This window comes from Puntigrus tetrazona, chromosome 2 (assembly GCF_018831695.1).
Source record: "Puntigrus tetrazona isolate hp1 chromosome 2, ASM1883169v1, whole genome shotgun sequence".
NCBI classification, from domain to species: domain Eukaryota; kingdom Metazoa; phylum Chordata; class Actinopteri; order Cypriniformes; family Cyprinidae; genus Puntigrus; species Puntigrus tetrazona.
Window position 1 is genome coordinate 19210073 of NC_056700.1, and position 27431 is coordinate 19237503.

Genomic DNA, 27431 nt, shown 5'->3' on the forward strand with positions numbered 1-27431 from the left:
CAATCAAATAATTTTATCTAGGATCTGTGTTTCCATACAACATTTCCATTTATGTATTGATGTAACAATAACCTTGCTTTGGGGCTGAACAATTGTTTTATTGATTTATACATTTTCCAGATTGAAATTGGGCTATATAATAATTGTACTATTATTTGTATACTATTATTCCATATTATATAGCCATAATGTATATTCAATGCACTATATCCCAAATAATAGTATACAAATAATAGTACAATTTTATTTATATTTATATATATATATAAAATATACATACTGTATATATGTGTGTGTGTGTGTGTGAAGAGTTTATAAATCCATTTTGCTTTTCTGTTTCAAATTGGGAACTTTAGATTATAATAACATAAAAAAAAAAAAATTCTGATTTTTTTCCCCCAAATGCAGTAAATCCATTAGCCTACACCTTTTTAATTGTAGGATTTCAGCATGTCATCTTGTTAATGCTTTAAATTAATCACAGCAATAAAATACAACTTCACCATAAACAGAACAATAATATATATGACAATATTATTTGTAATGAAATGACAGCTTTTTTGTGTAATTATGATCTATTCCATCTAGTCTATTCCAGTGAAACACACAAGCTTGCTCTAGAACATCCAGGATTATTCTGAAATTTATAGCACCGGATGAGCAACAATGACTTGGTTCTTCAGTGTAGTGTTTTTTTTTATTCCTTTGTGTGTAAGTGAGGGTGGTTGAGTGTGAGATTTTATGTGTATTGCGGCGTAGTGATCATATAAAAGAGATTTAGTCAATGCCTTCCGCAGTGTTATGGAGATAGATCCACCTGACCTTCCTGTTATTTCCAAGTGTGCTTCCTACCTCTATCTCCATTGTTGTGGTGACACACAGCCCTTGTATAAGTGGATCTTGTCGCCCTTTCCATGGCCGAACGTTCAATAAACCATTCGGCCTTGAAAACGACTTCGTACATTTAGCGTTTTTGCTTTCGAAGAGAAGGAGTCAACACTTAGGCGTCAATCACCTCTCGGAGACAATGAATGACAGCACAGCTTTATGACTTGCGTGCTGTTTATGTAAGACAGATTCCGACTCACTGGTTTTCAAGTGCAAGTTGTTCAGATGAGGTGGCAGGATGTGTGGAGGGTGGTGGCTTGACAGATGCAAAGTAATTAAATAAAGTGATTTTTTTATTTTTTTTACACAAAGAGAAATGTGTGGAAGCATTGTGACAGGTAACTCTCTACAGCTCATTAAATGACAATGGCTAGAATTAATCTCCTTTCTGACAGCCTTGGAAAAAAGCACTTTACTGGCTTTTATATATTTATTTTTTGCAGCTTGCACTTAAAAAGCACGCTGTGTATGGTGCAGCTGATAAAGATTTGTTGTTCATACCTTGGGGAATCTTTTAGCTGACAGCATACATTTCTTCCAGCATCACCACTGACTACTGGTGTTGACTTTGCAGTACGTTACTTAAGTGTGTAAGTTATACTTTAAAGTAGAATTTTTCTAAATGCCTATTACTGATTTTGTTGTGACTGAATGATTGATGACCTTAAATTGAATAAAATGCCAGAACTCAAATATGAAAGGACAGACTTTTATGTAATTCACACACCTTCAAATTTCAAATGAAAGTGTATTAAATGACACTCAAATATATTTTACAGTTATTGCAATAAATTTTCTCTTCTTGCTACAAACATACAAAATGCTCATATACGATGATCTCCTATAGTGAAACTGGACCTAGCACAAAAAAACGAGACATGGCTTATAAGGATTATTTTACATGCATGCCACCATATTGACATCTGAAGGTAAGTCTTTGACAATGGTTTATTTTCTCAACCACAATAAGACGACAGAAAGTTCAAAAGAAATAGAAATCTTTTGTAACATTGTCTTAACTGTCACTTTTGATTCCTATCTTTCAAAATAATGAGAAAAAAAGCTACAGTTCAGGATCACTTTTTCTTTTCCTTTTTTTTTTCTTTGAGTCGAGGGAACTTGCTATTCTGATTTATCAATGACATATTAATGGTGGATGGCAGCTGTTGTTAAAACGTCACTGGAAATGAGTGCTGCGCTCTGATTGGCTGACAGGTGATATTTCACTGCCTTTTCACCGGTAGCCAATGGATACAAACGCAAGATTGCTGCCAGGGAGACTCAGAGAAATACGGGCCCTCCGTCTCAATCCGTCATTCCCCCTAACACTCCTCTCTCCCATTCTTTCTGTCTTTCTTTCTCCGTCCCACTCTCCTCTTCCATGTCAGGCCGTGAGTTATGCGCAGGAGGCTTTGTCATCAATCCTGTTTTCGTCTGTTTAGAGAAAGGAATGCAGGCTTCCTTCTGGCACCGCATTAATTGGGGTGTGGGAACACGACCAGGATTGTTAAGTGCTTCGCCTCGTTCTCCTTCGTCTTTTTCTCCTGCCTCTCTGCTCTGTCGCCCATGTATCAGCTTGCTTTGATGTAAAATAACGATGATGAGCCTCAAGTCGATGATATATGCTGAGGCAGGGATCCTGAAGATGAATTGTTATTTCTGGGAACAAGACTTTCCCCTGTAGAGCAGATAGCGTAGGTCTTGTAGTATGCATGGAGCATTCTCAATCAAATTACCGTGAAGGATGAGCCGGAGTAAGTAGAGGAAGGCAAAAAAAGAAACGGCAGCTTCATTTGCTAATTCTTTATCTCGGTTGCAGCTTCACCAGCCTCTTTCCCATTAATCTCTTCTCTCAGATGATGTACAATGCCGTATTGTTCCGCTAAACTTTGCCTTCCTTGCACCAGATTAGCTAACAAAACCCAAGCTAGGAAGCGGTCCAGGAAACTATGGATGGATTGCAAAACCACACATGAGTGAGAATAGGAGGATGTAGTGAAAGAGAATCGCAGCGCCTGCAGTTCGGATACTTTGCAATTGTATTGTGTTCCTTTTATAGAAGGACAACCTGCTGCTACGAATTCAAAGAGGAAAATGGCTTTTTTTGGTGGAACACTTAGCATATTTTGTAATTGTGTTTGGTTTATTCTGTCTAAAAACAATCGGATACCCTAGTGGGTTTTCCTATCAAATTATTATAAATAATGCCTCTCTTCTGCGTTCGAAACTGTGAAAGGAATTCGGCAGTATTTTGATCTTGTTAGTGGATGAAGAGAGTGTTGATTATGTGCCGGTCACAATCCTCTTCACTAAGGTGTGACAGGCTGTCATTTAAAATTAGGGTGTACATGATGAAAAAAAATAAAAATAAAATTCACACATGTATTTTCAGCTTGGCCTGTTTTCCACAAGGTCACTTGCTTTATGTGAAAGAGAGCTGATTGGAAGGTCGTGCATATCATAGTTCTGGAGATTTGTAATAAGCGTGGTATGTTATTATACATACAACAAAGTTTATAGAAGTCCAAAGAAATAAATTGCAGACAAATAAATGTAAATTTACTTAGTTCTGATCTACAGTACTACGCTCATTCATAGGTAAATAAATAACAATAGAATATGATTAGTTTTTTATGTGTGCTTTCTAAATGATAATTAGTAATTAGTTTCTGTGCTTCGTGTTAATTAATCTGAGATATAGATGCTTAGAAGGCGCTTAATAAAGCAGATTAGGGGGTGGTTTAAACAAGCAGTCTGAGGGGGCCGGGGGAAAGGAAGGCGAGCAGAGGAACGTTTAAAAGAGATGCGTTTTATATAAATAACCTTGTCGAGTGATCGTATAACTGTCCTCATATTTGCAGTAATAGTAATTCATCTGATGTTTTGCAGATCTCATTTGTTTTTATTTGAAAGTGTTTGGTTACCTTTTTTCACAAAGATGGCTGAATTGTCCAGATAATGTAAACGTAGTAACTTGACCATCTTCATTTTGTACCATGAAATGGGTCATTTCAACCCTCTTCACTCCAGGGTCAGCTGTGGAAGAAAAGTCTGAGAATTATGGAGTTGTGTTATGTTTTGTGTGAATGAGAGTGTGTCACCTACATGAACGGAATGAACAATGTGCCCTATCTTTGTCCTCCTTGGAATTACATTCAGTGATCCCTGAGGGTCGAGAACCATACCTTAGGAACTATTTTACTAACTTAAGATTCTCTTACTCGTATAGTTTCGTCATAGTTTATGCACTTGGGAAACTATTTCTGAACTTTTAACTGGAAAAATCACATTCAGGCTTTCTGTAGACACTAATCAGTTTAGGAAGTCTTGTATTTTATTTCAGCAATGCTGTATATGCATTTTCATGTTTCACATTTTTTCCTTAAGGAACTAAACCCGAAGCGGCTGAGCCAAGCATTGCTGTTTTGTCCCATGTTGTTTTGAGAATGCTGAAAATGCAGTGTGTGTTATGAGCGTGAACTGTGTTTTGCATGCATGCTGTGGCCCAATGGGATGCATCCAGTAGATGTCCCCAGATGATTTTCAAAAAATTCACAAGCAACCTCTATTCTATCCCATGTTTCAGCATTATATATTGAGGAAAAGAAACCATGAGAATCATGCGAATGAGTGATAATTGAAAGAAAGAAAGCTTTGAGAATCCATCCATACGGCTGGTGAGGTGACCCGTTCAATTTCGCAGCCAAAATCTCTCATTTTTGAAGAATGTTTGTGTTTGAAAACTGAGAAGTGTTACCAGGAACTGAAGGTGAAAGCCAAATTAGAATTCTGAGAACGTGTTGGATCCTCGGGGAGCATCCCATTGCCAATCCTCTCTTCTTTTTTTCCATGCTTTCTCTTTCTGAAGTGTAGTTTACAGCATATATCTCTTGCATGGTGTACCACCTTTGCCTCTGAGATATATTTTGATACAAATATATATGTTTTTTCAATCAGCCTTGGGTCTTTGTTTATGCTACCTACGCGGAATTTAAGAAGCAGACCTACCCTGCAGTAGCTGCCTTTCTCAAAGCTGTGACTGACGATATGCTTATCAATTCTATTATAAAAAAAGAAACTATTTTACATGCTAATTAAATGGTTAAGTACGAAAATATTCCTGTGAGGTCTCTTAATTCATTACGGAGGTTCATATGCCACACTCTTGAAGTATTATCTTTGACTTGCACCTGAGAGGATTGAAATAAATGCTTCAAAAGGTAATTGGTGATTATAACGACACACGCTTATAATACTGAATATTTCGACTTGCGATTTTAGCTAAATGCAAGATTTGACAGCATTTTCTGATTAGTGAAGATGGTGCCTAAAAGCTCTCCTAACTCGAAAATGCCTACCACCGTGGCCTTAGCGCTGATTAAAATGACACTTCCACCTCCTTAAGTGACTGGGAATTCAGCCAGACATCATTTGCAAGCATAATTTAATAACATCGTAAGGTGTGCGGATGAGAAGGAACTAAACCATTGCTGGTTTGAGGTCTCTTTAGAGATCTCCCAGCTCTGTTTAATTAGCTCCTGACTGATGGCGTGATTGTAAAGAACCTGGCGTTACATTTCATTTAGTGGTTTTTATGGTTTAATATTGTGCATTTTCATTTTGTTCCCTGAAGTTGCCACTGAAATGCATAACTTGTTGTTTGGCTGACCTGTTACTTTCGTAGAATTCATCTCACAGGAGGGTTCCTCACAGGAGCTCTTAGATGCACATTAGCAGCATACTTATTATGATGCCTGATGCATTTGAAATAACAAAGGAGGTCTATAGTACCTGGAGAAAGCAATTCGTTAGAATTCCCTTTCATCGCAATGGCAGTTGCTCAGCTGGTGCAGGCCTCCCCGTAATTATGCGACCTGCTTGCAGCCATCTGTGCTTATGAGCACACTATTTTTGACCACAAAACTTTTCGAGCCGATCACCATATAGATTTTTTTCCCCTTGCATATTTTTGCTACTTGCCATCTCTTATTTGATGTTATTATATATTTTTCAACACACTTGTTTTGGTGGCTTGTAATTAAGTAACAGATTGCACATGTGTCCCTGGATACAGTTAGATAAAAAAAAATAAAAAATCATCTGAGGTAAAGATCTGTGATGCATCTATCACTTAACGGGCTATAGAGGAGAAAGAACTGTGTGTATGTAATGTAATTAAGTAGTTATATCATTATTAATCAGACACTTTGGAAGACCATTTGAATGTGGTCAAGGAATACAAGAAGGGTCAAAGGTTCTCACAGTTTTAGCAACACAGAAATGTGTTTGTTTGTAGAAAATAAATTTGAAACGTTACAGTCATGACATTTACTGCACTTTTTTCCTGCCAGTTTCCTGTCTGCAGCAGTTGGTCAAACTAAAATCACTTAGCTGTGTAAGTACTTAGAAATTAAGAAGGTGTCATTTGTTAACATTAGTCAATGTATTAACTAACATGAACAAACAATGAACAATTTTTGTTAAAGTTAATGAAAATATAGAGAAACAGTGCACAAGTCATATAGACTATAGTTTCTGACTTTTATAGTGTGCTTTCAGCCCGTTTGGAGCTTGGCAATAAAAATCAACACCAATTTTTGTTGCTGGAAAAAGAGCAACTCTTACTGAGAACTCATTTTGTGTTTCACAGAAGAGGAAAGTAACACGAGGAGAGAATGATGTGAAAGTAAGTAATGATGTTCCTTTAATTAAAAATTTTACTTGTAATTCCATTTCTGAGGACAGATTCAATCGTATATCACACAAGGAGCGATAACCTCCCCGATAATTGAATAACACTGATTTCTGCAGATTTTTAGCAACTCATACTTTGAGTAAAACTTTGAATTACCAATCCATACTCTGCGGACACTATGGAAATCTGTATTGGCTCTTCACCCTCCTTGCTCCTTCGCTAAAAGTGCCTGGTGCCAAGTTCTGTGATGAGAAAACTAATTTTCCTCCAGTGAAAAATGATTTCCCTAGCACAGGGAAAGATTTGAATGGAGGGGGTTACTTGGAGAGCAAGTGTTAGGCGTTGATCAAACCTCTCCGGTTCTGGCTCCACGTCTGGTTGCGATTGAAGGTACCGCCGAACGAGAAAAATCTCCTTTTTTTCCATTGCTCTCTTTTCTTTTGTGCTTCATTTAATCTTTTTGTACTTTCTCTTTCTGTGAAGTGAGATAGGTCTGGACATAAAGGAAGGTAGTGCACATCAAAGCCTGTTGTCTTCAGGGGCCACTAAGATCCAGATACTGATCCGTTCTCATGTGAGAGTGAGAGTCGATGAGTACAGCATCTTTCCACTTCCTTTCTTGTCTCGGGCTCTTTTGAGATGATTTGGCCTGAAAGCAGCAGAGATGAGGAAAGGAATGAGACAGCGGACTGGAGAGGGTCACTAGGGCTTTTTTGATTGTTGGCAAAAATGAAGGAATGATTTGGGTTTGCTGTTCAGGCAGTGAGATTACACAGAGCAGGAACTGAAAGTAAGAGAGCGCATTCCCTTTGGCTCTCGGAGAGCACTTTGTCAAACTTTTAAGTACTTAAGGCAAACTCCTCTCTGAGGGGGGAATTCACTAAACAGCTGCGCCAATTTTGCAAGCTGTATTTCCGTTCAAATGTTATTCACTAACTACCCACAATCCAATTTAACCAGACGCTGCACATCTGCACCGTTGTAGAGCTCTGTTATGTGTGTTTAAAGGAAGTCGTTGTTGCTCTTTTCAGCTATTACTTCATGTGGAAACCAAGCTTGTTGTAGAGTAATGCATTCCTGAGTCAACATGTTTTATTGGTCCTGTAAAAAAAAAAAATCTTATCCAAACCCCAAACGCAAGCTAACTCTGGATCTACATTAGAGCTTCGAGCAGAAACAAGAACAAATTTGGTGGTATGGATAGGTTTAAGGTGTAAGAAATGGATCGACAGTTTAATGATATGTTACTACAGAAATTAATTACATATGTGATTTTACTATAAGTACAATGTAAAATAAAGCAAGTACATAATAAATGCTTTGTATTAAATTATCAATTTAAAATAATATAAACTGGGACCCTAACTCTTAAGCCAGAGATACTCAAAATTAGATTGATTAACAGAAATGTTGTTTCAATATTTAAATGACATGTTTGTACCCTGTTCTCAAAGTTTATGATTGCTAGTTACTGTTTGGTAATGGTTTAGTTGGCAAAGCAACAATGCTGTTTTTAACAAAATGTTTATAAAATGTTGACACTCATAAAATGTTTATAAAATGTTAGAGAAGGCTATAATATGTTTGTTTTTTTCTCCTAGCACTTTGAGCATCCTCAGAAACCAAGCACTCAGAATTGGCTTGCAAAAGCACATTTGCAGTTTGCATTTAGCACAGATTTATTTTATTTTTTTGGCAGTGTTAATGTATTTATGCTGATTTGCATAATTCCTTTAGTGATTCAAAGTCTAAAATGATATATGTGCAAATAAACTGTGATATAAATGAGTGAAATGCTTTATTTAGTTCACTTACAAATCATGCTTGTTTACATAGAACTGTGCACATTAATATATATATATATATTATTATATATATATATATATTATATAATAATATTTTATAATTTATTTTTTATTATCATATGCAGATATTCTCTGTATATCATTCCATGTATATTCAGCATTAATTCATAAGAATCTTCAGCTGGCCAAATATAGCCTTGAATTTTTATTAACCTTTTACTTGCACGCCTCTACACATTTTGCACATTCTTAGATACATTCTAAAAAGACTGAAAAGAGTCTTTGAAAACAAGGAGTGGTTTACTAAATAAAGTATCATGAGCTCTTCGAACTTTTTGAAGACATGACATTGAAGAGTAAAATTCAGCCATAAAAAGCACTTTGGAAAGGTTTTGGAAACGTGATCCAGATTGTACTGTGATTTGTGTGAGAATCATAAAGCTCATACTGTATGTGACTGTCAGTGCTCAAACTAAGCCGATTAGAAAGTCATAACCTCAAAACATCAGTAATGCTTGTTAATGAGAGCAAGCTGTGTAACGATGTAAAGTATAAAGCAATTTAAAAAGGATTTTATGCCTAGTAGATAATTTTAAGGCTATATGATAAAGACCTGGGCCTTTGGGGGAAAGGAGAAAAAAAAGCAACAGGTAAAAATGCATATATAAAAGGTTAATGTGGCAGATCTAATGAGATTGGAAGGCTCTGTAGTTCATAGAAAGGTTCGGAGTTCAAAGCATTCATAATAAAAACCGGACGGTTGGTTGATGCAGGTAATCTGCTACCCGCCGAGCTGATGCCATTGTTACAAATCTTCAATCACAGTGCTCTGTGGTTGGATTCATTCAGCAAGCTGCCTTTCATCTCCTGTGGTTGAGAATAAAGCACAAAATTGTGTATATTTTTCCTATGTACCTTTTTTATGTCGCCTATCATCTGTAAATTGAAATTAGTAGGTTGTTTTGGGGCGTTATTTTTATGGCGGCAGACATGAGCGTGACTCTGGCAGTCAAATGTTATGATCAGATCATTGTTTCAGCTGATTTACTGGATTTTGGTTCCACTCCAGTATTAGCACGATCCAGTCATTTGCATTCGTTTCTGAGGTATTAGCTAGGCTTTGTGAGACTTGATTATTTATGCTTTTTTTCTTCAGTTGAAAATAATGGCAGAAAATGCAGCAGAAAAAAACGCTAAAAATGATTTCTGCTGCTTGCTCAATTAAAATAAGGTAATTCAACAATTCTTCAACATTTTGTCACATTTCTTTTTCACCTAAAGAAAAGGTACATTCTTTGTAGTCGAAACAATGTTGAATTCAAGTGTCTTGTTAGCAATTAATATATTGTAATTTTGGTGTTTCTATTGCATTCAGGCTATAAGGCTTTTCATTGTGGTGAAGAGTGGAGCATGTGCTAAAACTGAGGATGCAATTACTTGATATTTTCTAGTGCGGTACTTCTACAGGCCTTGGTTTCTTCCAACATTACATGTATTAAGTAATCTGTTTCCATGCTACATGCTATTGTTCTAATGATGAGGGATTTTATTGGGCATATCGGCTTTACTGTGGCATGTCGAATGTCATTGTTGTACTTTATTCAGGTTTCTGCTACAAAAGTTATTGGAGTGGAGTTTATGTACGGTCCAATTTAATGATAAGAAAACTAATTTCAAATGTGTTGAACCACTGTCCCCTGCTAAATCAAGTTCAGCCAAAGCATGAACCAGGTTTTCTGCGTGTCTTAAAATGTCGTAATTTGCCCTTTCTTAAATTAAGGTTTTAAAAAGTCCTAAATCAGGGCAAAGAGTTTTAAAGTTATGGCATACAATGTTGCATGCACTACAAAAAAAAAAAATAATAATAATAATAATAATAAGGGCTTGATTGGATATTGATATGGATATTGATTGATATATTCATGCGCATGTCATCAGCAAAGCCAGTTAATACATAGAGTAAAAACACATGCATCATTTTCAAAGTCAACCATCAGAGTTTACATGCAAAAAAGGGCCCAATATAAGAGATAATGTGCACATGAAAGTTAAAAATGTCATTGATTGATGCATACTGCATAATAAATAAATAAACAACAATAACGCGCTTACATGTCGCATCATAATTTCACACAGAACTAGGAAGACTTATGTGAAGTTTATATTAAACATATTACAGACATTGGCAGTCAAAACTAGGAAGTCCAGTTGATCTCAAGGATATACCAATACTGAACCATTTACAGGATCGTATAAATAGGATTTACTTTAACTGTGCTCTGATTTTGAAGTTGCAGTGATAGTCTTTGTCACTCAACAGGTGTAATTTACACTTTGAGAGTTAAAACACTCTCCACTCTTTACCATACTCATTTAGTCATGTTCACTTATACAGTTCTAGCTCCATTATTGCACTAAAAACAGTTACTCCTGGATCTCGTACTCCTGAATTTCTCTGCTAATCGTGATTGGCAAAAGTGGACACAACAGAAACATCAGAACCAGTCGTCTATGCAGTGTGCGTCTGTTTAGTAATGTATCGTGACTGATTGCATGCTGTAATTCTCACACTTGGGATTGTATGTGAACCAATTTGTCCATATAATTCATAAGTAGCATATAAATTATATGTTGAAAACTGCTAAAGTGAACTCAACCCCGACCAAATTTTGTCAAATTCAAAACTGCCCAGTTTAAGCAGAAACCTGCACAATCTGGCAATACTTGTAGCAACCGTCCACCACGGTGACACAGTTGTCACGGCAACCATCACAGCCCTTATTGATATTTTGTGATACCTTTAAGTTGTTCCTTAGATTTTCTTACTAGGTCTCAAAAAGATCTTAAAAACTTCCACCTTTAACCTACTGTAACTCTAATGAACAATGTATGTGGAGTATGGGAGTATTTCTGTATTTACAAATTTCAGTTACAAATAAATGATATTAGTTCTTTTTAATTACTCTTAAATGATTTAAAAATCTTTTAAAATGGCATATTTAGTAAGAAAGCCTTTTTGAAGTAAATAAGTTTAATGCTAGGTTTATGTAATTAAACCAATACATCAGTTGTCGGGATTCCAAAATTCTGCCTTAATTCCACAACATCCTGTCAATCTTGTTCTCTTGGCTGTATGTGATTATAGAGCTGGGAGCTGATCACAGCAGAGGCTAATCACACTGTAGCAGTCTGTCCGCCCGCGCGGCATGACATGACATGCCACAGTTTCTTGCCAATATCTCTGGGTGAAGTTTTGATGCATCGTTAAGTTCAGCCCTGACTCGACGTTTGACTTCCAAGTTTGTAGACATGGAACATACGAGTGCAAAGCAAATAACTGCACAGGCATTCAGCCTTGAAATGGAATCCACGGTGCGTTGATGTGGTGCACAAATGGAGAGTTGGCGCTGTGAGAAAAAGTCGAAAGAAAATTAATTGTACATACAGAGGAATACTGCTTAACCTTTCAGTCAGTAAGAATCCTCAAAGCCTTAAGTGCCACAATTCAAGCAGGACGTTTGGTGTGGGCTTATGTGGATAATTCTGCCGTTTTTGCCGCCACAGGTGTTTCATTAACTGAATGCTGATGGATCCACATTATAAATGCAGTATTGATTGTTGAATAACTTCTGCAGCTCTTTGTGAGCTGACTTTCTTCTGGATCAAAAGTGTCTCTCTACTAAAATAATGTTCATTATCATTCTCATTGATCCTTCTCTTGAAAAGAACAGCCAATTTTTTGGAAAACTACAGACTGAAAGCAGTTGCGTTTATTGCCAGTGTGGGCTGGAATAGGAACAAAAACTAGCAGCTCGAGGGCAGTTTGATATTGTTTTTATTGCAACAGTGGGTTAAGAGGTTGATAATGTACCACATTCCAGTTAACAACAGTGCTGCTATTGGATTGATGCCTGTCTTTTTTGTTGATAGCTGCAATCATTTCCATTGGATTGTTTTGTTTTGAGATTAAATCAGTGGCACAATGTTCTGTATATATTCTCTTCGATGAGAGACATAGGTTATTTTTTAGTTCTGCAGCCATTTAGCAAGAATAGACAAATGTTAAACATATGTTGACTAATTATGTTTTACTGGCATATGTTTTGGGTTAAACCGAAATGGAACAGGTCATTATGGTTTGACAGCTTTGTAAATAATGTCCACATCTTTACAGAAACAGATCTCAGTGTGATGTAAATAATGTATCAGTGAAAATTCATCTATGTCTGTCTATGTATCAATTATTTCACTGACTGTTTTTATGGTGATAGTCATCTAATCAATTAATCAATCTACGCCAATTTAAACCTGGCAAAAACATTTTCAACTTAAAATAGTGTGTTACCCCACTTACTTAATATTTTTAGTTTGGTCTACTTGAAATTTTAAGTTATTTACCGTTAATTAAGGTTACCTGGAATATTTAAGATGACTTTTTAAATAAAAAAAAAACATCTTTACCAGCAATCCCATACGTATTTTATCACGTTCAGTATCAGTTACTGTTAATTTCACTGGCCAACTTTAAATGTAGCACATCTTAAAGTGAAGCCACGCTATGGAGAAGGGTTTTACTTATAACCAACTTTATTCATCTCTTACTTCAGGTGTAAGCTACAGCGTTATCATGGCTCTGCAATGCTCTTTGGAGTTTGCCCTCTGATTTACTGTTCAATCTCTCTCGCTCTCACCTCAGATAGTCTCCTTGTCTGCTTGATTCTCATTCCTACAGCGATTATCATTCTTTCTGTCTTTTTTTTCTTTAGCTTGCTAAATCATCACCATCGATTTTCCTCCCTTCCATTGTTGCGCGGTCCCTTTGTGCAGGGAGTGATAGTCCGCTAATGAAGGTGTGTGTTTTTTTCTAGATGCATCATTAAGTCTTATGGAACGTCTATGTCCAGTGCCGCCCGCTCGTTTCTAGAACATTAACCAAACCCCATGTTACAGATTCTCGTTTAAAGACAATATTCTGTCTCCATCTTTTGTTCAGTGTCTCTGGAGTGTCATATACAGCTAAATACAGACGATTTTCTGTAGAGTCTGCAAACTGATGATGATTTGTGCCGCCGCTATGATAAAGCGGTACACTGACATCATCACAAGCACATCCGGCCTATTTGTTGTTCAAAAGTGCCATTGATCACAATTAACAGGCACCGTGCCCAGTCACTGTGGAAGCTCTTGGGGGAGCTGGATTTGTGCATCTGTCCCAAACATGGAGCATGCTGTGCTTTAAAAGTGACAGAGAGAAACTCTGAGGTGGTGAATGCCGAAAGACCTGTTCAAGGATAGTGCATTGACCCCAGGCATAATGCATGCAGAATGTCTTAATGAAATGTGTAAGGGTGGCAGCTGAATCCAATCTGCTTGTGCTCTCCCCTTCACTGTCACCCGTTTGACTGGGGGACCGTGGTCCTGACAGGCCAATTAGATTCATATTTGCATATCTCTTTCGCTCCGTTTGCCTTGTTCGCAGGAGCGTAAAATAGGCTAATAAGGCGGTAGAACCTGTGTTCAGCAAGATTCATTCAGAATGCTTTTAAAGTGTGACATTCGTGTGCTTCCTCTCCACCTCTGACTGGGCCCGGGCACGGGTGGATCACTGATGGAATCTGAATTCCACCAAAATAAATGGAAATACATACCTTGTTTCTTGGTTTCCTTTTCTTTGCTTCCTCTCGCTCTCTCTCTCTCGCTCACTCTTTGTGTTTGGTTATTTGTTTGAAATCCTTTGCTGTTTAAGGTCTGGGTGGCTAAATTTGTCACAAAATAAATTAAATGGTAGTTGGCCACATTCATTTTTAGCAACAATTGTATAAAAAGAATCTGCCTTTCTGCTCAATTCAGTGTTTATTTTGGTGCATTACTTGTAATTTCTATGTTATTAATAGTGAACATTTTCAGTCAAAATATTCAACACCATTGTTTTTTTAAGTGTAATACATTTTGGAGAGTATACATAGTAACTTTTTAAATTACATTTTGTTTATATGACATTTACTCTCGATATTAATAAATTGCAATAAATTGATACATTTTTTGTGTGCATGCTGTCCAAGACTTTTTGTGTTCACTTTAAGGAAAGGAAAAACTTGCTTGCATCAGGTAACAGATTTGATGAAATGATAGATATACTGGACTGTATGTGAATAGTTTGTCATGTCATTGGACTAATGGGATAATAATTATAGGCTCCCATAATTGGGCACATAACAATAAATAGTTATTAAGGATAATTTTCAAGCTGCTTTTTAGTATTTGAAAATGCAAAACTAATTAAATTGGATACTATTTGGGATTGTAAAGCTATAAAAATGCCATTGTTCACAATTAACACACACCGTTTCAACATGTTAAGCCTTAAAAGCATCAACTGAGTGTTTGTGCACAGTATCGTGTGACTTTTAAAGCCACACAGTAGATCTGAATGAGAAGCAGACCAATTTTTTATGAAGTCTGCTTTGAGTGAAAGGTTATACACTGGGTTGGTGGGGGGAAATGGTCTGAATTCAGGGTGGCCTCCCTGATTGCTTTCTCTGTAGCGAGAATCTCGTTTTTCCTCACCTCAGATGGCACTCAGGACAAATAATAGTGGTAAATTGTCAAGGACTAGGTCAGAGAAACACTCTTCGCGACCGTGCCATGTGAGTTATATGGGGGGGCTCTTCCATTCCCCAGGCTTTTCAAATATTCATGACCTTCTTGTAGCACTACAGAGGGCGCGAAAGCAGTTCGTGGCCTCATACATAATGAAAGGGTAATGGACATTCATCATACCTTTTTTGAGACATAGTACTTTAACAGCTTTAAGTGAAATCGAAAAGCCTTGGGCACCGCTCACTGTGATTTCGTTCTTTTTTTTTTTTTCACCCTTTTTTTCTCCCCGTCATTTGAGCAACATGACTTACTGATGAGCACTCAGGCCTGACATTTCTCAATAGCCGAGCTTAAAGAGTCACACGATGACTTATCAAACACTAGCTGCATGCTAAAGAGATTGGTGGTGGATGACACACTGGCCAAGAATCGCATTCAGGGCCGTTTTTGAGATGAGGTGAGTTTTCTGGTGATTAACACTGAAAAATATTAAAGGCTATGTCTGTTTACTTACACAGCAAGTTTAGTTTTATCCACAGTCAATTCGTTTCTCACTCACACCAATGATTCTTGTTGTATTCTTGTTGCAACTTTAGTAGGATGCCTGTATACAATTTGCATGCATTTTTGTGTGTATATATATATATATATATATATATATATATATATATATATATATATATATATATATATATATATATCTTGCTGAGTGAGTGTGTGTGTGTTTTAGATAATAGTATGGAAAAAAATGTGATTGCATAACATACTACAATGAAAGAAAAATGGAAAAATGTGACTCTGTAAGATTCATTTATCTCTCCTTGCTTGACAGTTATAAAGGCCAATAAGTGTCCATTCAGCCAGGAGCATTTAGACGAGGACAGGGAATAAGTCTTGAAATAAGATTCGTCTACATGGTTTAATCCATGGAGCTAATTAATGCCTCTGTATCTTCTCCCTCTACCTATTTAACGTTTGCACATGTGGACAGACAAGGCTTGGGGTCAATTACAGTGGTGTAATTATTGTAATTGGCTCATTTCTGACCCATTACCCTTCTTTATGTCACCCTTAACATTTTGTAATTTGATGTGCAAATGATCATGGGATCACATTGATGAATGATGCAGCAAGTCTGAGAGAGTGCATGTCCATTAATACCGCAGGAAGACATGCTGTCTCAAGCAAGGTAGAAGCAAAACTCAACTGCTGCAAATGGTGCAAGACTTTGGGGGACTTGATATCATGTTGAGGTGCAAATTAAATGCATTTATAGTTCATCCAAAAATTAAGATTCTTTAACCTTTTGACAATGTTGTGTTGTCCCAGACCTGTATGATTTTCTTTCTTTTTTTTTTTTTTTATCTGCGGAGCATAAAATATATCTATACAGGGAGTCAGTGGAGTCCAGTGTAGTTTACTTCAAAATATAAATTGTAGGTAATATCATAAAAAATGGCATATTGGTTTTAAATATTGTATAATCTAAGCTGGTTTCAAGAGAGTTAGAGTGAAAATAAATGTTTTACACTGTAAAATTAAAAGTTGAGAATATCCAGCTTTAGCAGATTTAAACATTTTCTTAGCTTGTTTTTGTAAGATTTTTATCAAAATCTCCTGAGGCTGGTTGCCTTAAACTTTTAAGTTTTCTTAACTTTTTTTCAGAGAGTTTTACTCACTGGTCTGTTATTGTGGCGACATTTCTATACCCCAAAGAGTGACACTGAAATGAAATGAACTGTGATTGGTGGTTTGACATTTTGGTCAAGTGGCCTCATATGCGGGCTTGACAAGTGAAAGCTACTGTGTGTTCTAGACCTTCAGCCGTCAGTAGGATGTTCTAGCTACAGTACACGAGAATAGTTAGTACTTAAAGAGTTTATTTGCTAAAAATAGATAACTCTGTTTATTCAAAAATATTGTTTTTATTAGGTTATTGTTTTAGTTTTTATTATTATTATTATTATTATTTAAAATAAAGCAACTGCTGTTTGGTTGAGAAAAGTTGCAGTGCACAATGAAAAAAACTTAATGGAATATTTCCAATATCACAGTAACACCATATATTCAGAAACTGAACTTCATATTCTATTCTTCAGGGCACTGTATATTAGTGACAGATCTAGTACAGAAAGATCAGAGTTTATTGGTAAATTTTCCTCCTGCCCTCGAGAACACTGTGATTTATGAGAAAAGTTAGACCAGACTGTGATCTTCTAGATGTACAGACATCAAATACTGTTCCATCACACCAGAATCTGCTTATAAAAAGTCGTATGGTTATTTTCCTCATTTATAGCTTTGATTGAAATGATTTCATCAAGGGACATTTCACCTGTTTCCAAAACATGTCCATCAGCAAACTCAACTGTCAAAGCGGTCTTCTCAGAAAAGGTCTTGTTTTTGCATCACATGTCCTTGACTACTCCTCAGCGGTCTTCTTGCTTTTTTTAGAAGGAAGTGAAAAGGCAAGGAGAGTGGATTTGGAAAAGTGGTGCGTTTGAAAGGCATTGTTAACGACTGACGGAGCAATGGATGAGGGTGTGGGGAGCCATCAATCAGAGCTCCAGAAAATGAAGTTAGAATCAAAGCAAACGTATACTTACGGGCACTTTTTGCTTTTGAAACTCTCAATGGGTTGATTCCCTCTCAACAATACATTGTGACAAGAAAAGGCTCTTTTTTTCCTCTTCCCGCTGGGGCGAATGACTTGTCGGGGAAAGACATTTGGTCTTTCTTCTGTGATGACGTTGACATTTTAGAAAGTGCTTTTGTCAACTTTGGTGCTTTGATGACTCTTATTGTTCCTCTCCCCCAGACGCTGGTAAAATGCAGAGCACCTTCCTTATGCTGCTCTGCAGGGTTGTGCAGGGACTGCTTTTTTGGCCCCGTTGTACCTTCTCACCTCCTGCACTGACTGTTATGAGTCACATGACCTTTCTCTGCCATCTTAGTAACAAGCTTCATGATTAAGAAAGGTCAAGCCATGCAGGAATCAGACACTGTGCATCTCAGCTTTTCTCAATCCCAGTAATTTCGTCACCTGCGGCTCTTGGACCGACCGTGATGGCATTGAAACGTCTTTATCGTGGAGACCTTTGTAGAGTGCCGTGCATCTCGCTTGTACCTCTGATATCCTTCGGAACAGCAAATTGCTCTCCAAAATTTAAAAGGGCAAATGAAAGTAAAGTACCATGCAGCAAACTACTGCTACTTTACCATGCTTGAACTTTTATTAGGGCAAAAGACATTTCAGAGAACGTTTAAGATTCCATCATTTGAAAGCATTGAATGTGTCTGTCATAAAAGTAGAAGGACGATTCTAAAGGCCTTCCAGGCTCATTTAGGATACTTTAAAACTTTTTTTTTTCTCCCAGGTTTGAAATGTCCTGGAACAGTCAGCTTGCTGAGAGGCGCCGTCCATTTATCTTGCCGTGCTGTTAAGTGTCCGGGAAAGTAGATTTTGGCTGCGAGGAGGCTTGCAGAATTACTCTCTGGCCTCTCATCGCTATGCAGAGAAATGAGGCAAAGCAAAGAGCGACAGAGTCATAACTCAGGACACTGGGTGTGATTATTTTCTTTGAGAATCGTAATTCAGACTAATTCCGCTGTTTCGCCCGACATACCATTGCATTGAAACAATCGTCGCCCCTGGAGAGAAAACAGTTGCTGTTAAGCCTCTGGATGTCCGAGCTATACCTCTCACACTGTCTCTCCCTCTGTCTTTTATCTTGTCTTAGAGCCAGTTCTTTCACATTACAGCTGGCACATTCTTGGCTTTTGCAATTCATGGGCTAAGCACAGAGCTTTTTATTGGTAATCAAGACAGACAGTTGCTCATTAGTAGTCGTCTCACCCAAGGCAAGTGTGGGATTCATGCCTTTAGTGTTAAACATCGCTGTGCACCACAGAAAGAAAACCAACCTTCTAGCTGTTTGCCTTAAACATTGGTGGTGTGAAAGTCTACTGCTACATGTTATTGGTGTACATTCAAAAAGCCCAGTACGGCACTTCTCATTGAAGTATCTAGTTTCTAGTACAAAGATTAAAGTCTAATATAGAACGTTGTTTTTTTTTTTTTTTTATCTTACAAAAGAATTACAAAGCCGCATGCAACGCAAAATCAAAGCATTTAAAAAGGGTTCACTGCATGCCATGGTTACTGTAGATGTGCTTTGTGTAAAAACTATTTGATTCAACTGTCATGCTGAGGGTCTGGCAGACCTTCAAGGAAAACAACAATACTGTTCATGAGATTTGTTAGTCAGAAAACCTCATACAGTGTATCACAGTGGTTTACATTTACAGTTACTGAATCCAAAAATATGTCTAATCTAGTGCTGTCAAACAATTAATCATCATTAAAAATCGCATCAAAAATAAAGGTTTTTATTTACATAATATGTATGTGTGTACTCTGTGTATATATATATATATATATATATATATATATATATATATATATATATATATATATATATATATATATATATATATATGAATACACACGCATGCATGTATAGATTTAAGAAAAATGTATTGTTTATACATTCTAAATATTTATACTGATTATGTAAATATAAATATATACATGGAAATACATAGACATGTTTTCAAAATTTACATAATAAAAAAACTTTATTTTGGATGTGATTAATCACTTGACAGGACTACTATAATCATATACAATTAATAATTATCAAATTAATTGTAAAATGCTTTACCTATGTGTATATAACATTGCCTTTCCAGTCTGTTTTTTTTTTTTTTTGTTTTGTTTTGTTTTTTAGGTTTATCAGTGGAATGTCAGGCAGCATGTAAAAAATGATAGCGCTTGGGTAAAGAATCTCAACGCTGGATTTACCTCAGCCACACAAACAGGAGTGCATTTCTCGGACTTAATCCAAGAATGCATCAACACTCTCACAGAAGCAGAGAAAATTGCAACTATGCTAAAGTTTTAGTGCTCAGTGGCTGTGATATTGTCATGCTTTCATGTTCTGCACATTTTCATTATTTGTGTCATAGTCTGTTTTTCAAAGAAATGCATATACTTGTCGATAAACAGGCGAGTATTCCATATATCTAAAAACCTACATTATACGTATGTATGAATACCGCATTCAGATACAAGAAATTTGAAATACCTGGAATTGTTTGTCTATTGTGATGTTAATTTACATTTGTTATTCTCCTTGCTCATGCACTTGTGGTAATTCAAGTTGTTCTCTACTGATAAATCAACTGAGCATCCCTTTTTACTGGAAGTATTCTTCCCCTTTGTTCTCCTAAGCTAATGATCACATTTCACTTTTCGAACATTAGAAGCTACAAGCAAGAAAACAACTGTGCTTTCAGCATAACAATGCGAATGACAAGATGGATTGAGAAATGAACCTGAATATCATGTTCTGCATGAACTGTATAGCGTGTGACGATCATGTTATAAAGCATCATTTGAGAATGCACATCATGCTCTGTGCATTTGTCTTTTCTATTATGCTTACTGAAAAATGTGTGAAAAGTTTGTGGTTAAAACAATGGGAAAAATGCATTAGCGGGTTAAAAAGAAAATATAAAAAAACTAATTTCTTAACTCACTTAGACTAAAATGTAAATTGATGATTTTGTACATATTTGTAATAGAAAACAAAACTAAAATACTAAGAAAGAAGAGTTTTTTTGCAGTGTGAGTAGATGGTCTTTGGGGTTCACTTTAAAATGTAATTTGTTTACTGACCTAGAAAAGTGCAAAATATGAAATATTTCTTGTTCAATTTTCCTCTAAAAAAGTGTAGAACTACATTTCCCGGTTTAAATTGCATTTTGAATCCCACATTTTCAGTGTGCTCTTGGATTCTTGGTAGTGTGACTGAGAATGCAAAACAAGCTGCCAAGGTACTAGCATCAGCCTGTAGAAGTAAACGGCATTGGCTTGGAAAAGCAGTTATGTACCGAACAGTTTTCAACACTAGTAAGGGATGCCTCCCCAGCCCTCTTTGTTCTTGACTCCTCCTACTTCTTCCCTTGTGCTTCACTCAGTGCCGCATCCTCCTCAGGGGAGACAGGGAGTTCTATTTTAGGCCTTGATGTTTTGCTCTCTCACGTCCCCCCATGGCTCAATTTCCTTACTCTCGGCATTTTGAAAAGCACTAGTGCTCTATGAGTCCTTCTTTATTATTGATACGCAAGCAGAGGTTTGCTGTAAAAAGCCATCTTCACCAACCCTGGCACAGGGAGTTTGTGTGTGTGTGTGTGTGTGAGTGTGTGTGTGTGTGTGTGTGTGTGTGTGCATGCATGCATGCGTGTTTATCAGTGTGAGAGAGTGTGAGAAACACTGAAAAAATTTATCACTGGCATCATACAGATACAGCCTGCAAAATAAACATATGTTGAATCTAAACCAGAATACATATGAACATAATAGCCTATTCTGATTCTTTTATCAACTCTTAGTCCTTCGTACAGAGCAGGAAATGAGAAAGTAAGTGTTCTTTTTTTATAACAGTATCATTATGTATAATCCCACGCTTAATTATAAAGCCTAACTGAAGACCACATTGATGTGTGGGAAATATATGATGGTTTGCCATATAATGACATTTTTCTAATTTGATTTTACGGACAGTGCAACTAGCAAAAGGTCTTTTTTTTCAGTAGGTGATGGAATGAGAAGCAAAAAGTGGGGCACTGGAAAAAAAATGCAGACTTCCAAACTTGGCTTGTTCAGAAAGAGCCAGAGGGCTGAGACATACTGCCTGACTCCATGTTCGGTCCGGTTTAGTCTTTTAATCTTATCATTGTAGGAAACCAAGAGTATATGCAGTGTGTGTGTGTGTGTGTGTGTGTGTGTGGGGTTGACAGTGATGGGAGTAATGGCGTTATAAATAAACGACTTTACTAACTGCATTACTTTTTCAGTAACTAATTACTGTTTCCCCCGTTACAATGCTGTAATGCTAAAATGTCAATCTAAATTATGGATCAGTTTATCTAATGGATGCTGTATTTGATGTATTTGATGTATCATTGTCCCACAGAAACGCTGAATTAGTGTACAATATTTTATAATAATAATCTATTTAGTGTCCTTTTCATTCATTTAACGTAATTGTATCGGGGACATCCAAGTTATTTGACATTTTTGAATATTTACATTTTCTATTTCTATATACATGATCCTTCAGAAATAATTCTAATACACTGTTTTGGTACTTAAGAGACATTTCGTATTATGGACCAGCGTTGAAAACATTCAGTGTTGTAAAAATCAGTTTTACTAAACAGAGCATATTATCGCAAGAGTGCAGTTCCAAAACAGGCATGGAAATTTCTGTGGGTGATTTACAGACAACACTCAAATTAAAGAACACAGATACAACATCTCATTTCCATAATGACCAATGCATTCTACCAAGCCCAGCACAAATTAGTGTCAGGATATGTTCGGGTTTGGATAATGTGCTCTTCTGCCATTTCAAATAAATAAAAAAAAAAAAAAAAAAATCATCTCCCTTTTACCACTATTGTGCTGCTGTGATCTTTGTTTGAAACTATTTTCATCAACCAATGGAGAAAAACAGTCAACGTCGATGATATGTCCTTTCGATAAATTAAAATTCAAATGTTGAACTGAAAACGAAAATATGTACTACTTGTTTTAACTCTTGTGTAAATTTGTAGTCGTGGATTTCAGGGTAAACTTTGCATAGTTGGCTGTTGCAGGTTGCTTAACGAGGCTGTATGTTATAAAAATAGAGATAAAAATTACATTTTTATGTTTCTTCGTTGTGCAGTTGCGTTTATTTGTTTTGATTTCTCCACAAGATTCTCTCATTTAGACAAGCCGCGTGAGTTCAACAGACGTGACCTTATTGATGCTGCATTATCAATCGGCATTTGAATTGAATGAAATCTCAATTTCGACTCTCGATGAAATTTTGGTGCAATCTGATATTTTATTTGGATTAGTTTTCCGGTTGGGCAAGTAAAATCTACAATGCAAATACATTTTAATGCTTGTAAAAAAAATAGGCCTTTATTTTGTTCATATACCACCTGCACTGAAAAGTTACATTTGAAAAATCAATGCGTTTAAATAAGCTATAGGTTTCACTGTTCTCTTTCACAGGGAGTGTTGATTCTGACCATTCAGCGTCTTCCTCCCTCTGAAGAGCAGAGAGGAGAAGGTAGAGGAAAAATGCAATATTCCTACTCAACTCCCCCAGGACTTGACATTAAAAAGTATTTGCTGGGGAAAACTAGATAAGAAAGACAAAAGAAAATCAGAGCACCAATGCCAAGGCAAAGAACACAGACCTGCCTTCGTCGTTCTATTTATCACCGTCATTAATATGCTGCCATTTTGACGTGTCCCGATAATTCCCCCATGGTTCCTTGCTCAACATTGCGTGGCAAGGATGCTGTTCTTCACAAGAGTCACCAGCCCAGGTGACCTTTAGGTGCCCTTTACCAGTCCCTTGTGTGCAGTGATGAGAGGGCCACACAATGAAACCGTTATCTGTAGTCAAACAGGAAGCGGGCAGTCTACATGGTGATACACTTTTCTAACTTGTACCACCTGTCAGATTACACCAGAGGGATGGCGGGGACTTGCAATCTCAATTTATACACAATGAGGACTTGTGCAACATTTTGCTGCATGTTTAATACAGAAACAAAAGCAGCGATTTTTATGAACAGAAACATAATTCTTCTTCTTTTGTGTTGCAATAAATAGAAATGCCTCTTAACGTAAAACAATTAATTGTGCAATTAAACAAGGTGCTGATTAGGTCTTGAAATTCTGGATTGAATAGCTTTGGCGTGCATGTTACTAGTGGAGTGTTATTGTTATTGTTATTGGTTTTGGTCATTTAATTATGATGTCGTCCATTAGTAGAGCCTGGATAAAAAGTATTGTAATATACTGCAGAAGTGTTCACAAATTCTCTAATTAATCATCTGTTTATTTATGGACTGAAATTGTGGACCATTGCACTAAAAAAGCAAATGTTATCCCATCACCAGGACATCTGGTTGTTTAATGAATGTGACTTCCTCTTCATTTTCTGTAATTGTGTCAAATTTCTACACAGTGGTAGTTACTTATTTCTCACGGGCTATATATCAGTCCGTCTGGGAATGGAGGAGAAATGATGTCGTTAATGATTTCGTAACTGTCAGGTTTTTGTGGTGGGCAGATTTGCTAAGTGGAAAGGGAAACGGTGGTCACGCTGTTGCCAGTGTGTCTCTTAGGTGAGGCTCTTCTCTTCCTGTGGGACACTGGGCTGCCATCTGCTTCCAGCTAGGAACTTCATCCTCTGTTAAATTCTTAATAACAAGCCAATTTAAAATATACAGCCATTCAGCACTGGGTGTTTTAAATGTAAAAATTTAATAAATAACTTTTGTTGTAGCCATATGAATCACTACATATAAAATAATATAATATGATGTAACTTAAATATAATGCTGCTATTTTTGTATTAATTATTTGTGTGTGTAATATATATATAGTCACATTGTGGTTGTAGGAAGGAGAGCTCAACGAGGATATAACTTTTAATCTTCTACACAAGAACAACTAATAATACAAGCAGGTAGACAGACTTCTACACACATTAAAGACGAGACCGGACAATTTAACCTAGGACAGACATCTTAGCAGACAACTTATATACACAAAGTAAATGACTAAATTAACTAGACACACCTGAACACAATGAGACAATTAACAGAATGTAGGGCACACACAGCACATGGGACAAGGAGAGTCCAACTATGTGATGTGTGTGTGTGTGTGTGTGTGTGTGTGTGTGTGTGTGTGTGTGTGTGTGTGTGTGTGTGTGTGTGTGTTTGTGTTTAAAAATAAAAATTATCGATAGATTTACAAACGAACAAATGAAATTTTAATATTTTTATTGTTCATGGCTTTAAACAGTTTTTAAAGTGGTTTAATTATTAGCTTTTTATTATTTTTAATATAAATGTACAATTAATGCAAGTTTTAAACATGTTTGATTTAAATTTAATAAATAAATATAAAAAACCTAGATTGCATTACTAACTAGATTTTCATCAAGCAATTTGTATTCAGCAACAGGCTACAATTTCTAAGTAATCTTCCAAGGTTTGCATAGATACATACATGTTTTGGAAGTTGGTGCACTTTAGTAAATAATATTTGCTTTTTAAAATAATTAATTAATTATTAAATATATAAATAGTGTATGTGCTAAGCAACAGACATTTAAATAAGTGCAAAAAAAAAATTTTCTTTGCTGTTTATGTAATTATTAAGTGGAGGTCAAACTAGATGGTAAGCATTCATACCTAATTACGTGAGCAACGATATGTCATGTCCCATTACAGAGTTTCGATTTTTAAACAGAATAACAATTTACTTTCTACTATCATCTTGTTCTCAAAACGTGTATTCACTTAAACATGTGTTGATGATAAACCAACAAAATAGTGCGTTATTATCAACCTTAGAGAAGCTTGATTCTTCTTTTGGGCAAACATCATGTTGTTGTGCAGATTTACAGGTCAAAGTTGACCAAATGTGGTGTTTTGCAAGTCGCAAAACCAAAGTCTAATTTGACCACTGCTTTAGAAATCATAATATTGTAATTAACTCCTGCTTGCTCATAAACAGTGATTTGTGTATGTTTTAATATTCATAATACAATCCAGTTCATTAAGGGATTGAAAGCTTTGTGTCAGTTGACCTTGCATTTATGACCTCTGATGGGTGAAACAATGGTGCTCTGCAAGACGCTGTAACATGGAGATAGCGATGTGTGTGCTGGTTTTGTAGCAGACCAACAACCGTAGGCCATAATTACACAGCAGAATCCATCATGAAAAATGGCTCCACGGCTATTGTTTCATTTTAATTGCTACAGCGCTTTGAATTGTTCTATTAAGTGCGGACCCTGGCACGATGGAAATAACGGTTTAATCAGGGCCCATTTCCACCTCATCAAGAGAAATAAACCGTTGGCAGCGGTCCAGCGATGTAGTCCCAGACTTTCATTGCTCAAGGCTTTTCCGAGTGTGTGTACGCGTGAAAATTGGAGAGAGAGAGAGAGATAAAGGGGAGATGCAGAAGAGCAGCTGATCTCTGAGGTGGTATCTGTTGTCTGATTTATATTAAAGCACTGGGCAGCAAAACATTGGCATTCAGAAGCTGTCGCTTTGAGTTGCTACTGTATGTTGTTTGTCTTGCTTGACCAAGTTTCTCAAAGCTAGTTGTTTCTTGTCCTCCTCGCATCACTATGCTGTGGCGTCTTTTCTCTCTGCTTTGAATGTGACAGAGGTCAAGGTCTTACCACCCGTAACATTCAGGCCTGGACACTGTTGACATGGCTCCTTATGTTCATGTTCCAGTATGTTCCAGTATGAAAGACTCTGAAGAGGCGGGAAGGACTCTGGTACTTTTGTAAATGTATAAATCTGTCCAGGGGCGTAGCATCTGGGTATGCTGGGTATGCAGGTGCGTATGGGTCCAGGCAGATCGGGGGCCTGTCGAGCCTAAGGGAAACTTTTAATAGAAATGAGGAAATGAATATAGAGCCCTGCGTGGATCCAGCCCTTGTCCGACAGCTTATCAGAATTCTCTGTCTGATTCCAACTTTCTTTTTTTTCCCCATTACACAGCTGGTCATTAGAATGGTTACATTTAGTTTTTTAATGGCAAGCTAGTTATTTCTTTTAGTTTCTTTATTAAAGGGTCAGTTCAACCAAAAAATATTTTTGTGTAACTCCAATTGGATTCGTCTGAAAGAAGAAAGTCATATACACCTATGATGCCTCGACGGAGATTAAAACAGGCTAAATTAATAAAACCCAAAAACTAGTTTAGAGATCAGAAATATGTGTCACAGTTTTGAATAATAACTCCTAAAATGACTTTTTTTTAATAATAATTTGCCGCTTATTAATAGTTGGTAAAATATAGGTATTGGGTAGGATTGGGAATGTAGTCATTTATATGTGCTTAATTAGCTCTAATAAATGGCTAACATTCTAATAATGTGCATGCTAATAAGCAACTAATAGGTCTAATCGTAAAAAAAAAAAAAAAAAAAAAGTGTGTGGATAAAATATGTTTTTAAATTAAAGTTTTGGTTTTTTAATGACCGAATGGCCAGTAGCAGACAGTGAGTTGCACATATGCGATGTCTGACCAGTTTAGCCTCCTCAAATCAACACGACTTGCCTAAAAATAAAATCTATAGACATAAAACACCATGTATTTCGCAATATTAATTTAAACATTTAACCTATTAGGCACATTTCCAAGTGTTTGTGCGGAGAGTGGAAGCTAAGGACCTGCAGGCATCAGCGATTTTTTTTTTATAACAGCGTAAACTTAAAATACGCTGTCATTTTTGCTTATGAAGGTAAGAGTAATAACTCATGCGGAATTGCAAAGG

At 36.6% G+C, this 27431-nt stretch overlaps 1 protein-coding gene across 1 annotated transcript in view; it reads left to right on the forward strand.

The window, feature by feature from the left end:
- Positions 1–27431, forward strand: part of clstn2a (calsyntenin 2a) — a 1097509-nt gene that overhangs the window by 998695 nt on the left and 71383 nt on the right. The gene's annotated exons all lie outside the window — the stretch shown is intronic.